At 39.3% G+C, this 18,066-nt stretch overlaps 1 protein-coding gene and 1 pseudogene across 1 annotated transcript in view; one reads left to right on the top strand and one right to left on the bottom strand.

Moving 5' to 3' along the window:
• ADAM23 (ADAM metallopeptidase domain 23) overlaps positions 1-18,066 on the top strand; it is a gene marked incomplete at its 5' end in the record, with an annotated part of 206,650 nt that overhangs the window by 85,635 nt on the left and 102,949 nt on the right. The gene's annotated exons all lie outside the window — the stretch shown is intronic.
• On the bottom strand, positions 12,315-13,622 carry LOC102503304 (G2/mitotic-specific cyclin-B1 pseudogene; annotated as a pseudogene).

Raw genomic sequence — 18,066 nt, 5'->3', positions numbered from 1 at the left:
GGGGGAGAGATACAGATGGAATGAGAGGGAGAAGGGAGATAGATATATAGAGAGACATACACCCCTAACAGGTCTTCATGCCATGCTCCTATCCCTAGTGTCAGCCAGTTTGGGACACAGACATGTGCGCATATACCTGGCATATGCAGGGAGTCCTCAGGGGGCAAACCTGGGACCTTTCTGTGTGTCTTTGGCATCGCAGACTGCACCTGGACTATCAGCTTCCTTTTCATCTTTTTAAATGTTGTTTCTTTGAGCGCCTTTAAATAAGAGTTATTTTTGGAATCTCTTTGAGACCATGGTATTTGAACACAGTTCACTTTTCTGTGTTTTCTTGTGACGCATATCTTTCATCTTCCCTGGGCTATAGTATTTACCTTCTTTCTGTTTTTCCTCTGGGTGTAACAAAGGCCCCCATTCTCTTCTTTTCCTTATGATTCATCTGTCCATGGGGACAATGTTTGCTGAAGCAGAGTATGGGGAGGAGAGTGAGTGGAGACAGAGAAGGAGCAATGACGCAGGACTCCACAGCTTGTTGCTTTGAGCAATCTTTCCCAGTCTGCTATTGTTCTCCTTTGGGAAGGTGCATCCTTTACTCGAGGCTTGGCAGGGTCAGTTGAGCTCATAGCAGAGCCTCCTTGGAGCTCTGGATGGTGAACAGATGTTTGTACTTTCACTCTTCTTCGTTTTATCCCTAAAAGGGCCTCTGACCTGTTCAAATTCTAGAGAGGTATGTGTTGGCTCAGGTGTCAAAGTATTTAGCCTCATGGTCTTTAGTATCCTGAAGTTGGGGTAATTTCTTTTCATTACATTTTTTTTTTACTTTATTCATGATAGAACATGTGTGTGCTCTCATGAACGTGAGAAAGAGGAGCACCTTTGACAAGCTCTGTATACAACATGATCCTTTTCCTCCAGTCCTAGCTTGTTGCACCTTGGGCACTTGCGTGTGTGCCTGATGTGTTTCAAGCTGACCTATCTGGGGAGTCGAACCATGGTTACCATATAGAATCCCACTTCTTTTAAGCAGTGCATTACCACCACACCACAAAACTAGCCTGTATAGGGAATATAGTAGGTTTTTTATTTATTTCTCCTTTCTTTTTCTTTTGTTGTTATTTATGAGAAACTCACCTATGTAAGGAATCTGAATGTGGAAAAATTAACAATAGTCTAAGACAGAACATGAGAGGGAGAGGAAGGGAAACATTTTCAGTCTCGGAAGTAGTTTTTTCATTATGTATTTCTCTCAGGTATGTTACTGTGCAGTAGCCTTGGGATAGTCAGTGAGTTGTCCAACACTAGTGGAGATGACTGGGATTTGGGGTGTTTAGAGCATACGTTTTTTTCTTTTAAAGTTTATTTGCTTCTTTCATGAGTGAGAGAGATAGTCACCCCAACAGGATTTTTTTTTGTTTGTTTTTAAGAATATTTTATTTATTTATTATTATTCAGCTCGACCAGGGAGAGACACACAAAGAGAGAAAGAGAAAGAGAATGAGAAAGCAAGCCACCAGGTCTGGGACTTGAATCATGGTCAGCCATGTGGGAGTCCAGCGCCTTAACCACCACGCCACCTGCCAGCCCCTTCCCAACATGACCTTTACAACACCATCTACTCTTAGCTTTAGCCAGCCCTGAATCGTGGTTATGTGCATGCCTAGTGAACTCAGGGAGGTCTCTCATATGAACGAGAAACCTTCCCATGTGGGTCAGCCTCACAGAGCGTTGTGTTTTACCAGGGAGCCACTGTCCGTGCCCACCAATGTAGTTTCAATGGCACATGTGGTGAAACTCGGTTAACTCTAAAAAATTTTATAGAAAATCATGCAGTGCCTGGATCTAGATTATAGAACTAAAGAGAACTGGTATTTATATGCTTATTACCCAAGGTTATGGAATAGCAAAATTAGAGTTTAAACAAGGTATTTAATTTACTTTTAAAGGATGTGCAAACGAAAATTGTTGTCTAGGTAAGACTTACAGGAATAATTGGGCATGAAGCACAGGAAAAAGAGAAAAAAACCGTATTTTGCTATAACTCCCTTCATCTTTTCTGATTTTGGATTGCAGTTTAGTGTAAGAGTTTATTAGCCACTCCAAAATATCCTCTACTTTTACATATTGTCAGCTCCTCTGAAAAGACTATTAAGTGCCATTACATGGCCTTAGGATTTAAAAAACTGGGTATAAAAACAGAGCGGTTTATAATACTGTTCTAACTTTGAGCATGTGTGTGAAAATACTCCTAGAATACCCTTTTCAGAATTACTGGATGATCTAAATAGTCTAACACTGTAACATAGGTTTTTGAAGAAGAAAATAGGAACTCTAAAAAGACTTTGTCTTGTTGAACATAAAACATCTGGTAGTGACTTGACTTGAATTTCATGATATATCTCAGTACAGTTGTGCTCATGGGTCTTGATTTTCTTTAGAACCACTGTGGGTGTTCTCATCCATGAATTCCAACTTTTTGTGTATGGATAAAGCTCTTAGTGCAGTGTGAGGATGTGAGAGTGAGAAAAAAAACATTTGATGCCACCGTGAATTCAGAAATATGTTTCTAAATGATTATCGAATCATCTGACATCGATATTTTCCAGTCTTAGCAGTCTGGGTGATCAAAAACAAGATTTGCATTTTATTAAATCTAAATTTGTGGATTCTTCCAGGGAAAATGATAGCGTAATAACAGTTGCCATTTTATTTTGTAGCCTATTTTGCCATGGTTCAAAATAGAACGGCAGTGTACATGCATGGTGGACAGGTACACTTCAGAGAGAGATTTACTTTACATTGTATCACATACAGTCTTCCCCTCTCCTGCAGTTCCCCAGAAAACCAGTGTGGGAAGGATTCTGTTTGTCTTACCCTTTAATCATCTGGTCCTCCCCTATTTAGTTGGAGAGCTAACTGTTTTGGTAATGAAGTGAGTATAGTTCAGATTCTGTTTTGTCTGTTATTTTGTGGAATTTCTGAACTTTGCTTTTCCATCCTTTGCTATCCTCTAAGAACTTCTTTTGCCTTTCTAAGTTTTACTCTTTTAATAGCAATGGACTCCTACAAGAACACTGGAGTCTAAAAGTAGCCTAATAGGGCTGCTATTTTTAGAGAAGGAGAAAGTTGTCTTTTGTTCTCTCTGTGCTTTTTACCTCCCACATGTTCTTTAGAGTTTTCCCCTCTGGTCTTGGTAGTGACAGTTTTCTAATTCCAGATACTTTTTCCTTGGCCTGTTTCTGCCTCAATTTGCCTCATTCTCAAAATTTACAATGTCAGAATTAGGCTGGGCTTTTCTGTTTCTATTACCTATAAATATTTTGGGGTTCTTTTTGTTCTAATTTATTAAAATTATGAAAACCCACACATATAAGAGAGGAGGATAGATATATTTGCAGAATTTAAAGGATAATAATAAAATAGACATTCTTATATATCTACTATCTAGGTTGAGAAATAGAACTTTACTAGGGTCTCATGAGCTCTCTCTCTCTGACACGTGTCCTCAACCCCCACCTCCTACCCACGATAGCCTGTCATCCTGAAGCTTATGTAGGAGATTTGGAGATTTTTACCTCCCTAAAAATGCAAAATAGTGATAAGAAAGTAGTAGCAATAGGTTTTATTTTCAGAAAAACATCAAGAAAATGTGGATGCATATGCATGTCTATTCCTAGCATTCCATAAAAGAAAAAAATTGTTTGCAATTAAGAGGAAGGCCAGTCCTTGCTTTGAGATGCTGTAACAAAATATCATAAACTGGGTGGCTAAAGCAGCAGACATTTATTTCCTACAGTTCTGGAGGCTGAGAAGTCCAAGGTAAAGTGCTGTCAGATTTGGTTGTTGCTGAGAGTTCTCTTCCTGGCTTGCAGTCTTGCTGCCTCTTCTTTGCAAAGGCGAGTAAGGGAGGGAGAGGGAAAACTCTGATCTCTTTTTATGAGGATACTAATCCCATTATAAGGACCCTATTCTCATGAGCTCATCTAAACCTAATTACCTCCCAAAGCCTCCTTTTCCAATCCCAGAACATCGGGGATCAGGACTTTGATGTATGAATTTTGGAAGAGCACAGACATTCAGTTCATGACGACACTCTTGGAGGGTTTTGAGTGTTCACGCTGTCTTACTGAAAATAGAATTAGTGTAAAAAGAGAGGTTCAAACATATGTAATGCAAATATTCACTGGGCTGACACCCAGCACACCCTTTCCTGATGCTTTAAGGAATAGTTGAAAGTTTCTAATTTTGGTCTATTAGTTACCAGTTTGGTTGAGCTCCATTTAGTTTGAGAGTGAACAACTTCTGTTGACCTCTTTAATTCTTGATCTTTGAGGATATGTGCTGACAGTATTTCCATGTCTACTGTTTGTTATAGATAGCCCATGAAGAAATCACACATTTACACAGTACACACACATACACACACACATACACACACACACTTCTTTCCTAAAGCTCTGGCAGATGTTGAAATATTGAAGAGAAGAGTTTTTAAAGTAATCTTGGACCAACCAGTGGCATGGTGGTTAAGATGTCTGGATTTCATGTGGCCAACTGTGTGTGGTTCAAGGGTGTGTGTTCATGTATACTCAAAATCCTGAGAGGAGAATGGAGGAGAAGGGATTGAGGCATGGCCATCTCATAGGGATGTATTTTCTCACTTTCTCCCTCTCTGTCTCTCAACAGCAAGTGCATGTGTTAGAGCAAAAATGACATTAAAAAAGTAATCTTACTTTAGGTCTTGTCTTCTCTCATCTTTCCATCGTTCAGTCATACATTTCCACTGTTCATGGATGACTGCTGGCATTGGCTTTTGCCTTCACAGGTATTCACCTAGAAAAGATAGAGTCAGAAAATAGCCTGACTCTCCAAGTTTTCTTGTTGCTACTCTCCTCTGCTATCTCAGGTCCCCCATTGCTTATCCAAAGATGGAGCTCACCTAGAAGACCCTCAGCTTCTTGTGGAACCCTCTGTCTAGAGTATGGTGTCCCATCCTATCTTTTTCTCTGAGTTTCTTGACTTGTTGACCCAACATCAACGAAACATCATGGAATGCCTACTCTGTGAAGGCAACTACTCTAACAATTGTGGATGCAGTGTGGTACCTGCCTTTTGTGGGATGTTAGGGTCTGGTCTCAATCCTCTATAGACATTACAACTCCTGAATAATCTCTTGATCCAGAGTTTTGACTGTATTAGTCTACTAGCTTCTGGATTTTTCCTGGAGTGGTCCACTGTGTGTTCTAGCCCCCACTCCCCCCCACCCCCCATAAGTTACCAGCTTCAATATGGCTTGCCTGGATTTGAATTGGTTCATTCAGGCTCCTTTTCTCTTCCTATCACCTCCAGTCATAACCACTAATGGTCTTAGAACTTATATTGATACTTCGTAAATTCGCCACAATGGATTACATACAGTTAATTTTAGAATTTCTACCAGGACTCTGAAAATGTCTTGTTTTAAGATTAAACTAAAAATAGTCCTTCTGATAGACCTAAATATAATGGGTTCTCCTTTTTTTCTGTGTCAGTCTCTTTGGGATTTGGCTGCTTCTGGAATCTTATAAAGGTTTTTGCTTTTGATCATAACATTAAGAGGCACTTTGTGAATGCAAGTAAGATGGTCTATATGGATTCAAAATTTTAAGACTATTTAATGAAATAAATAGTCTTTGTCTGGTTGGAGGATAAAAAACTCATTTATAGAAATCATCCAAAATCTCTGATTTATAGATCTGCATTTTTAATTGCCATTGATTTGATTATATTATTACTTCCATGTCATATGCACATTAACGGAATTACCTGCCTATAAATTACTTTAAATGATTTTTAAGACATGCATTAAACATATATTAGAGAATCAAGTGCCAAATAGTTAATGATCTACGTAGCTTTCTTTTTCTTAGAGATTTTTGTTATAGGGTATGTGTAGTTGCCAGAGAGAAAGAGAGAGACAGAGAGGGAGAAAGAGAGAAATCAACCCCAGGGAGATGACCATGCCACAATCCCTTCTCCTCCAGTCTCCTTTCGTGATTTTGGACATGCACACACATATGCCTGGCATGAGTTTTAAGCCGCCAGGTCTGGGACTCCAACTATGATCCACTACGTGGGAATCCAGCAATGTAAACATTATGCCATCTGCTGGTCCCCTAGATAGCTTTTAAAAGATAAAAAAAATGTTTTTAGGATTATGCAGAATCTTTGACTCTATAATTAGACTGGAGTATATTAAATTTACTCACATCTAATTACTATTTTATACATGTCTTTCAAAGTGACATCAGTTGTCATCAGATTTGCTCATTATATGATACTTTTGCAGTATGTGTACTAATTATTCACTGCTATACTTGGTTTTGGTATCTTTTTGGGGGGGGGAGAGTTGTTTTTTTGTTTTTGTTTTTGTTTTTTTTTTGCTATAGGGCGTGTGTACTCACCTGACAGACAGAGAGAGACATAGAGACAGAAAGCGAGAAATCACTCCCCAGGGGAAATGGTCACGCCGCAATCCCTTCTCCTCCATTCTCCTCTCGGGATCTTGGGCACGCATGCACACGCGCCCGGCGTGAGTTTTAAGCCACCGGGTCTGGGACGTGAACTGTGGTCCACTACATAGGAGTCCAGTGACATAGCCATTACGCCAACTGCTGGTCCCCTGTATCTTTATGATAAAGCATGTTAATATGACTCTAAGATTTGTGATTTATTTCAGTTACAATTAAGTAATGGTTTTATAATTTTGTAGTCTGATTTTCAACAGACCACCATAATAGGTTGGTTGGTGTTAATACAAATGTAGCTTTAGCAGATCTTGATCATTAGTTCTCAGTTTAGTTTTTATGAAATGTTTTTTGTTAATTATAAATTGAATCTGCAGAAAGTGTGTATCACTTTACATGTTAGAAATTAAGGCTGAGACGCATAGAAACATGCATAATTAGAAAAAAATGGTCAATAGCTTTTTATAGTAGGTAGTAGCATGAATGGAACTGTTTTCTTCAGCACCTGCTAGAAAAGATTGATCTGAAGTCATCCTGGGATGCCGATAGTTGATTATTTAATAAAGCATGTACCAAATAAATGAGATATGTGTGTTAGCAATCTTCAACCTCCAGCTTACAAGTAAACATTCAGGGTTGAAGAGGGTGACAGTTATACTCACATTCCCAATTTAGGCTTGAAGGTTTCCATAGGAATGTTATAATCTAATGTCCTTATCATTTTGTAAAGGAGGAAGTAGTTCTATAATGTTGGTTCTATAATTAGATTTCAGAGACAGCCAGTTTTGGGGTGTCTGTTTTGTTTAAGATTCTTCCATGATGAGGCTATGTTGGTGAGCAAAATGAAAAAGGCCAGGATAGCATTTTAATAAGCCACACTGAATATGAAAATTTGCGCTAGTTGGAAGAACTCCTTTCAAAAGAAGTTACAAATGAATAGTAGTTTTTTCCAATAAATTCTGTAATTTCCAGAGCTCTGCTATCTTGTTATTATTTCAAAATGGTACGTAATTTGGGGGAATGAAAAGTCTGTCTGTTTAGAAAAATTGGTTATATTTTCGGTAAATTGTAATTTTATTTCTTAAACAATCAAAGTTCTAGTGAAAAATTTTCGACGCTATGAAATGTGCTTGGAAGGTAGGATTGTTTGGTGGTCATTTTCTAAATGATAATTTAAAAAATAGTGCTATGCCATCTGCTGGCTCCATGAGAGTTCACCCCCCCAGGGGAATGGCCATGTTGTAATCCCTTCTCCTTCATTTTTCTCTTGGGATTTTGGGCATGCACACATACATGCCTGCCATGGTTTTCAAGCAACTGGGTCCGGGACTTGAACTGTAGTCAGCCACATGGGAGTCCAGCACTGTAACTGCCACGCCACCTGCTGGCCCCACCCCATGCTTTCTAAATATCAGAAAACATCCCTGTTTTGTCTGTATGAAGGGGACCATGACTGCACAGACAGTCATTTTCTGCTTTGTACACAGAAATCTAGGGTGATAGCGTCAAGCGTCTTTACCTTTATAGAGCGATGTAGACTTGTCTTCAGTCTGTCCTTTGGGCATTTGCTCTGCAGAGGCTTTGTGGCTCAGTTCAGTTAGCAGAGACAAATGCAGGCTTAGGTCATAGCAACATAGGAGAAGGCAAGGGTTAGGCTCCTCCCAGGTCAGACAAAAGGAGAGGACAAAAGCACACAAAAAACAATTGTAGTTTTCAACAATTTTACACTTTTTTTAACTATTAAAACGGCATTAAATTGTAAAGTACACAGCTAGCATTTGTGTAACAAACTTTAGGACAAATATTTATAATGTACAGGTAAAGTATTTAAAGATATGGAAATGTTTAAGCAAAAATTAATCTTTTAAACTTATTTTGTAATTACCTATTTACATTTGATAGTATGTCTTTACGGGCATAATATGGATTTTCAAAGCATGCACACAGTGTGTGCTAATTAATTCAAAGATATTGCCATGGTCATCCTTTCCAACATAGGACGCGACCTTATGATGCATACCTTCCATGTAAAAATCAATCTTTAATCCTTAATGATTTTTAAAATTTTCAATTTTTTTCTCCTTCTTATTCAGTCTTCAGCCACTAATTGAATGAGTGAAGTAAAGTTAAAGCTACAGGTTTTCATATGTGGAAAGACATCTTTTTAGTGTTTTTGCTGGCCTCTTGCTGTTCTCTCCTGCTGCTTTCATTAATTACTTCGCTGATGACTCTAATTGACCCAGTAAAAGAACTGTATTTGTGTTCAGGCCTTCCAAGGCTCTGCAGGCCTTGCTGCTTCTGTGGATACAGAATGTCCGGCTTGCCTTCAGCTCTATGAATACCATTCTGAGTTCAAAGTTCCTGGTCCTGGAGTGATTTTGCTTTTCGAAGTTTCAGTTCCTTGCTTAAACTTGTGTACTGATTGGTCTCAAACCTACCTGTTTCTTTTCTCTGTTCTTTTCCTTCATAAAGAAATTTGTTTACCTCTTTCTTCCATAAAAGAGAGAAAAAGACAGGCACCCCCAAAAGGTCCTTATGCTTAGATCTTCCCGGTCTCAGCTGGCTCAGATCATGACATGTGCACACATCTGGAGTGTCCAGGGAAGTCCTGGGGTGCGAATTCAGGAGATTTCCCGTGTGGATCAGTAGTGTCCCTGCTCTGCCACTTCCTGGCCCCCAAATCTGCTATTTCAACAGCTCTCTTTCTCTTATCACCACAGCACTGGCCAAACTGGACTCTTTGTTTTTTTCTTTTCTTTTTTTTTTTTTTCCTGAATATGCCTGGTACCTTTTCGGGTCTCCTGTGTTTGTACACACTGCTCCTGTGCACAGGGTGCCCTCTTCCCTGCTCTTGTTACTGTGCCCATACTGCGTCATGGAACCTGCCTACACCTGTTCCGTCACTGAAGGGTTCTTGACCACAGTAGCTGCAATTAACTTCTCCTTTGGGGGCTGCTTAATACTTTCTTTGTTATGTCCATCATGAGGGTACATGCTGTCTTATCTTATTTGAGCTTATTTCAGTCCTTTGAGGGTAAAGACTGCCTTTTTTATTTTTTAAAGAATGATTTATTTCTTTTTATTTAATATTAGTACTATTTCTTTGTTTGACCAACTGAGAGACAGAGAGAAAGTGAGAGCGAGCAAGCCTCCAGGTTTGGGACTTGAATCATGGTTGACCACATGGGAGTCCAACACCTTAGCCACCACACCATCTGCTGGCCCAAGGACTGCTGTTTTAAAATTTTTATCTATTTATTTAGATTTTTGCCATAGGGAGCATGTCCTCACTGGAGGAGATAGAGAAAACAGAGAGAGAAAACATGAGAAATCACCCCTTGAGGGGAATGGCCATGCTGCAGTCCCTTCTTGATTCTCTTCTTGGGATTTTTGGACATGCACACACACACCCAGTGAGTTTTCAAGAAGCCAGGGTTCGGGACTTGAATTATGGAGTTGGCTATGTGGGATCCAGTGCCTTAATCCTTGCCACCTGTGGCCCAAGAACTACATTTTGTTTTTCTTTCTGCCCTCTCTGACTTCCTCAAACATAAACAACTTCCAGATGTTCAGGGAATGTCCACCTCATTGTGTTGAGGGGACACAGAGGTGGCCTGGCCCAGCCACTGCTTTCTGCATGGTTTATGGTGATATTGTGAATATATTTGGTTTCTTGCCTTTAATAGACCTGAAATTAATCATTAATTAAATGATTCCTTTATGGGAGTTATGCTTTTCTTCCTTTAAAAATATGTAGCTTGTGCCATTTGGCTGGAACTGCCATCTTTCAGTAATTAACCAAAATGATGAACACAAAGGGAAAGATGAGAGGCACCCGATATATGTTCTATAGACCTTTTAGAAAACATGGAGTTGTTCCTTTGGCAACATATATGCGAATCTACAAGAAAGGTGATATTGTAGACATTAAGGGAATGGGTACTGTTCAAAAAGGAATGCCCCAGCCAGTGGTGTGGTGTTTAGAGTGCTAGACTACCACATGGCCGACTGCAGTTCTAGTCCCAGACCTGGTGGCTTGTTTTCTTGCTTCCCCTCTTTCTTTAATGACTACAGTTAAAAAAAAAGTTAATAATAATGGTAAATAAAATAAATAACTTAAAAAATATAGCTTGTATTGTAGTTTCTTATTAAAAAGATAATATGTATGCATTGTAAAAACTTTAGGAAATACAGGTAAGCAAAAGAAAGAAAGTGCCATATGATCCAGCAATTCCACTCCTGGGTATCTACCCAAAAGACAGGAGAGCACTCAGTCAGAAAAGTGCTTGCACAACTATTTTCACTGTAGCATTATTTATGATTGCTAAGACTTGGAACCAACCCAAATGTCACAAGCTGATGAATGGATTGAAAAATTTTTTATTGGTCATCTTTTAGCTAAGCTTTCAGATACCAGATAATTCTATAAGTTTATAGTACAACATAATAGTCAATATTCATAAAATAGTCTTTTAAAAATAATTTGATTTAACTTTATCTACTTACTTTAATTTGATTAGAGAGAGAGAAGGAAAGTGAGAAAGCAAGCCACCAGGTCCAGGACTCGAACTGCAGTTGGCCATGTGGTAGTCCAGCACCCTTAACCACCAAACCACCTACTGGCCCCTCATAAAATAGTCTCAAAGCAGTTATCAAAATACCTCTTCCCCCCAAAAAATAAAAATAAAATAAAATAAAAGGTCCTAGAAAATGATAGAAAGTGGACGAATATGGCAGATATATTGCTGAGTGAAGCAAGTCAGACTATGAAGGAGAAACATTGTATGTCTCCACTTAACTTATACTGACTGTCCACACTCTATGGTAGAGAGTGAAAGACGGGAGAACATGAAAGTATTAAAAATTGTAATGGACACTAGAGACAAAGTGGCAAGGGAGTGTGGGAAGGGAAGAGCATAAGAAAGGAAATACGGGGCAGGGGGAAATGGAGAGGTAAGACAATTGTGGGACACAGATAAGGTTTATTATCTGTTGAGGACTTGTGTAATAGTCTCAACTGGGATGGACTGAGGTGCAAATTGTGCTGGGTAAGGTCTCTTCACAATCTAAATGACATATAGCAATTTAATGTATGAATAATAATATTAAAAATTAATTAAAGAAAAGAATTCGGTAGGAATGCCTGATCAGAAAATAGTTAAAGTAAAAAAAAAAAAGAAAGTGAATGTAGGAAATAGACTTATTTATTGGGACTCTGTCTCATTCAGTCGTGACTTCATTTATGTTTCTTAAAAAGGAATTATACTTTATTTCACATATACATTTCATATTTATTTAAATCTAAGTTAATTCTTTTGTTTTTAAAGGGCCACAAACTTTATTAAAAGTGACGGGGCAGGGGGAAATGGAGAGGTAAGACAATTGTGGGACACAGATAAGGTTTATTATCTGTTGAGGACTTGTGTAATAGTCTCAACTGGGATGGACTGAGGTGCAAATTGTGCTGGGTAAGGTCTCTTCACAATCTAAATGACATATAGCAATTTAATGTATGAATAATAATACAAAATAAAAATATTTAAAGTAAAAAAAAAAAGAAAGTGAATGTAGGAAATAGACTTATTTATTGGGACTCTGTCTCATTCAGTCGTGACTTCATTTATGTTTCTTAAAAAGGAATTATACTTTATTTCACATATACATTTCATATTTATTTAAATCTAAGTTAATTCTTTTGTTTTTAAAGGGCCACAAACTTTATTAAAAGTGAATGTAACGTAATATGTACAAATGGCACATGGTGCCAATTTTATTTGCAGGTATAATACTCTGACTCAAGTTTACAAGTTACACCTTTGCCATGGCCTTGGCTAAATCTTGAACTAGTGCAGAATTCATCTGTGCTAGAGTGCTGATCTTAGCATGCTTTGATGTCACATACTTATTCTTGATGGTCGTGTGCTTTGTAAACCCATGATTCACCATGAATATATTCTTAGCTAGGTGCTGCATAACAGGAAGAAGTGATTCCTCAGTATAAGACAGGTAATGCTGGAGAGTTGGTGTCCATTCACCATTATCAAGAATTTTCAGGGCTAAGCAAAAAGCTCCTGCTGCAATTTGAGAAGGAGGAAAGTGCACCATATCGTAGTCGAGCATAGTTAATTCCATCAGGTACTTGGCCAGAGTATGTTGTTCAACATCAACCTCTCCAACTTTAGATGCTCGACGAAGAAAGTGCAGGGGTAGAGGACGACCCAGACCAAAATTTAAAGCTCTTAGAATCTTCATTTCCATCTGTCTGATTTGATGCTTAATGTAAGTATTAGTCACAAAAGCAAAGTCACCAATTTCTGGGGGGTACATCTCCTCGTATTTGTTTGCAGTAAACATGGCAGTGACACCAACCGGCTGCAGCATCTTCTTGGCACACAATTATTCTGCATGAATCGATCAATAATAGAAACAGTCCTGTACATGGTCTCCTGCAGCAACCTGAATTTCATCTGAACCTGTACTAGCCGATCAATTAGGATGGCTCGCATGTTTCCAGTGACTTCCCGACCCAAGAGATATTTTGGTCTGACTGCTTGCTCTTCCTCGAGCTGTCTCAAATAAGCATAGATATCTTTTACATATTCACTGCAAAGGTTTGGGTCAACTCCATCTTCTGTGTCCACATCACTCACTGCAAGAATTACATCAGAGAGAGCCTGACACAGATATTCTTCTGCAGGAACACAGCCAGATGTTTCCATTTGACTTCAAGATGTATCAACCAAAATAGGCTCAGGCGAAGGATTTTCTTTAACAGGCTCAGGCTCAGGTTCTAGCTCCGGCTCTGGCTCTGGCTCTTGCTCTTGCTCTGGTTCAGGCTCAGGAGCAGGCACAGGCTCAAGCACCTTTTTCAGGGGCTTTGGAAGTTTGTTAGCAGTAACTTTCCAGTAGCTGAAGTTTTTGCTTCTTTTTTCAGAGGCATTTTGGCCTGTTCACCGACTTTGTTTCCAATGTCTCCAAGCGCTGTCCTTGGCCTCAGCCCGGGCTTGCAGGCTGCAGCAGTGGCCATAGGCACACAACACACTTTGCACCTGCCATACTGATTTTCGCCTTATTCTCAGCATTAATTTTCGTGTTTCTGGTGACTCGGAGAGCCATGGCTTCCTCTTCACCAGACAACAGCTTCGCAGGGAGAAGCAGAACCAGAGCGCCAGATGAGCCAAGGGCCTGAACCAGCCCAAGTCAACAGCCGTTCCTGCTTAGCACGCCGCAATCTAAGTTTATTCTTAGGCAATTTACACACACACACACACACACACACACACACAATTTTCAGAAAGTTTATGGAAAGTGTGTATTGTGAAAAAACTGTGCATGGATTTAAAAATTTTTTTTTTTTTTTTTCACACCAGAGCCAACAAGTGGCATAGTAGTCAAGGTGCTGGATTTCTATGTGACTATGGTTCAAGTTCCAGACCCCATGGCTTGAAAATCACACCATGTGCGTGCGCATGCATTCCTAAAATCTCAAGAGAAGAGTGGAGGAGAAGGGTTGCAGTGTGGCCATGCCCCTGGGGTGATTTCTTACTTTTCCTCTTTCTGTCTTTCTCTTGCCCAGCAAGCACACACACCCTATGGCAAAAACCTAAGGAAAAAAAAATTTTTTTACACTAAAGCAAATTCATTTTTTTAAGAATTATTTTTTATTTAGTTTTATTTATTCATTCATTTATTTTAATTTGAACAGAGAGAGAGAGAAAGTGAGAAAGCAAGTTACCAGGCCCAGGCCGCAAACCATAGTTGGCCATGTGGGAGTATCCAGCACCTTAACCAATGTGTTACCTGCTGGTTCCCAGCAAACTCATTTTAATTCCGTTTTCCATGAAGCTTTTGGAGTACTCTTGAATATATCCATATACACATATGTGCATTACCTCCAACTACCTATGTACATATGTAAAATTTCTTTGGTTGTCATTAGCAGAAATTTTTTCTCAGGTATTTTTAGATTACATGCTGATATATAGAGAAATGTATTTTTGCATGTTTATTTTGTAACTGACTGTCATAGCTATCTCTTATTATTTCTGATGCTCTTTCCATTGGCTTTCTAAAAATATTTTTTGGCCATCTCATACATACCTGTGAAGAATGAAGCTTTGTGTAAACAAACGTGTAGTTTTTCTGTAGATACTGAAAAATGAAAAAAAGAAAAGTATGCTTTTCCTAGACTGTGACAGTAACTAGACTTGGAGGAGAGCTCTTCTGCACATAGTTACCAGAAGGTATGGTTGATAATGGATTGTTGTCTATCCTTTACAATATCATTAGTGTGATGCTTAGTATAATAATTGTGCTAATAAATACTGAGTCTATCAGGAAAAAAAACCAAACAAACCTGAATCAGCAGTAATCAACCAACTATAATACTCATGATTAGCTTTAAAATTTGTGCATCAAAGCATTTGTCATGTGTAATTATGTTCCAAGATAGGCACTTTTATCCGTTTCCCTGTGTTAAAATTTTTTTCTTCGATTTCCTAATAGGTGGGAGTAAAACCAAATCATAAAAGTAACCATGATTCCATCATAGAGGAATATCAAAATTATTGGTACCCTTGCAGAGACACTGGTAGCTACAACGAGGTAGCTACAACTGCAGAATGTTAGCCTTTTCTTACGGCCTGGCTTTCAGTTGGGGGTGAGGAAGAAAGTAATTCAATATCTTACACCTTTATTTAGTTAAAGATTTCTGTACTGATGTCACCTCCTCAAAGGGAGCTCTCAATGGTTTTTATTGGCTGATCAAGCCAACTGAGTGGGGGGGCCCTCATATTCTCTTAGGTCTATCCCTAATTCTCTGCTAACTCCTTTATCTTCTCTGCTGTTAACTTGCAGTCCCATGCATGTTCCTCATCCTCATGACACTAGCATGAACCATCTTCTGAGATGCAGGGATACCTGTATGTTGAAATTTCTGTTTCAATCTCTCATATGGTTTAGGAATTCATTAAATTCCTGTTGTGACCCCAAAGAAGCTTAACCCCCCACATGCTAGGCATGTTCTCTGCCTGCAGCTCTGCTCCTAGGAAATAGGCCCACACTCCCCAACCCGCCTGGCAAGCCTTCTTTGTCTGACTTAAACAAAGCCTCTATTCACCCTATAATTATTTTCACCCACATAACGTATCATTGCTGTGCTCTTCAACCCCAGCCTCTCCATGCCTACGATCTTTAACACAGATTAAAAGTCTTATATTATTTGTATTCAAAGTGATACATATTTTCTATCTGAAACAACATTTGGTATGAAAACTATTTCTGGTGGTATGAATCTAACTTTTTACTAAAGCTTTAGAAAGGTAGCATTTGAAAATAGTCTTGCAAATTTTTACTCCTGTTGTTTTCAGAAAGAAAATCAAGGTAAGGACAGAAGCATAATCATAGGTTCCAAGCTGATGTTTGTATAAATGTATTGAATTTAAATGCCGTGCCTATTTTCATTACCATGATAGTAATTATCTAATGAGTTAAAAATATCTTATGTGTATCAAAGGGGGGAATAAAAAAGGAGAAGCTTCTAGTGGAAAAGGGGAGGGGGCATGATACCTCATAGTTTAATATTATTATTATTTTTTATATGTATCAACTGTAGCTTATTTTATTTATTTATTTTTAGAGACTTGTTATTCATTTTTTCTTCCTTTTTTTGGAGAGGTTTTTGCTATAGGGCATGTGTGCTCGCCAGAAAAACAGAGAGAGACAGAGAGACAGAAAGCAAGAAATCACCCCCCAGGGGGAATGGCCATGCTACAATCCCTTCTCCTCCATTCTCCTCTCGGGATCTTGGGTACACACGCACATGCACCTGGCGTGAGTTTAAGCCACCGGGTCCAGGAGTCATGGGTCGACTGCATGGGAGTCCAGTGACATAGCCATTGCGCTAATTGCTGATCACATGGTGTAATATTCTTAAGCTTGAGACCTCATGAAGTCAAGGATCCCCACAGTGATCAGCGCTGGTTGTCATTAAATGAATGCTTGGGAAACAGTGGGCAGAGGTGGCAGGATACTTCCTAGATGACTGTGTTGGGGGCCTTTCGGGTGTGGTCAGGCTTCCCAGTGCTGAGAAGTTAAGAACGGCCAACCAGAAGATAATCAGATGACTGAACCTGCATTATGAAAGTGGGCATTATTGCACTCCTTTACTAAATATCACCTTTTGACATCTATTCTAGTCTCAGTTTGAGCACATGGAGCTAATTTACACGTTTATTATTATTATTATTATTTATACATTTAATCGCTATACAGCATTTAGATTCTCAACACAGAGAACTCAAGGGGCTTACCCGGAAGAAAATGATTAACTCAATTAAAAGATGGGAAAATGAACTGAATAATTTACATGTTTTACTACTGAGAATTGAATTAGGATGTCCATGCCTACTGTTGACTTAACAAAGACATTGTGTGGCAAAGAGAGTGGCTGATCACGACATCACAAGCCTGTTGTATTATACAGTAATGATCTCTTATCTTACTGACTCCCAAATGGCAGACTTCCGGCTTCTGTCTCCGAGCTCCACCTTCTGATCTTATACACTGAGACAGAACTGAGGGTGCCTGCTCAAAGCCGTCTTGAAACAATGGCCACATGAAACGTAATCATGGAACCCCAAGGCAACTGAGCAGGATATACATTCACAGACTGCTTAGTAGCTTGTCAGCTTTTGAGTATCTTTCACTTTGTAGAGTAGCCTGATCCTCCATGCACAATCTGATATACGTATCTTAAATTTGGCCTTTAAGTCGGGTGACCGTTTGTCTCAGTTTTACCAGAACAGTCCTTCCTAGTTTATGTCTGTCTATTGTCCTGGTGTAATCATTAATTATTTTCACTGCTAGAAATACCTGGTTTTAGATGATAAATTACACAGCCCCATTCAGTTGTTAAGCTTTGGCGCTAGCTACAATTCACCTACACCTTTATGTAGCTCTGCTGGTGAAGGATGCCCTGGTAGACTCCAGGTCTCTTTAGAAGAACTTGTCCTCTCTCAGCAACTCGGTTTCCTAATTAGAGAGGGCTCTGTATAGAATTTCAGAAAATGTGAGTTTTAGAACTGTAAAAGACTCCTAGAGAATTTTTTTAAGAGATTTTTTTTTTCTATAGCGCATGTGCACTCACCAGAGAGACAGACAGAGAGACAGAAAGCGAGAAATCTCCCCTCCCCACCCAGGGATGGCCACACTGCAATCTTTTCTTCTCTGTTCCTCTTGGGATTTTGGGCATACACACACATGCACCCAGCATGAGGTTTAAGCTGCCAAATCCAGGACCATGGCCAACTACATGGGAATCCAGCAACGTAATCAGTACGCCATCTGCTGGTCCCTAGAGCATGTTTTTTTTTTTTTTTTTTTTTTTTGGAGAGATTTTCATTGTAGGGCGTGTGCGCTCGCCAGACAGACAGAGAGAGACATAGAGACAGAAAGCGAGAAATCACCCCCCAGGGGGGATGGTCACACCGCAATCCCTTCTCCTCCATTCTCCTCTCGGGATCTTGGGCACGCACGCACACGCGCCCGGCGTGAGTTTTAA

Source organism: Tupaia chinensis, unplaced genomic scaffold (assembly GCF_000334495.1).
Source record: "Tupaia chinensis unplaced genomic scaffold, TupChi_1.0 Scaffold000076_1, whole genome shotgun sequence".
NCBI lineage: Eukaryota > Metazoa > Chordata > Mammalia > Scandentia > Tupaiidae > Tupaia > Tupaia belangeri.
This window is presented reverse-complemented; position numbering and strand designations above follow the sequence as displayed.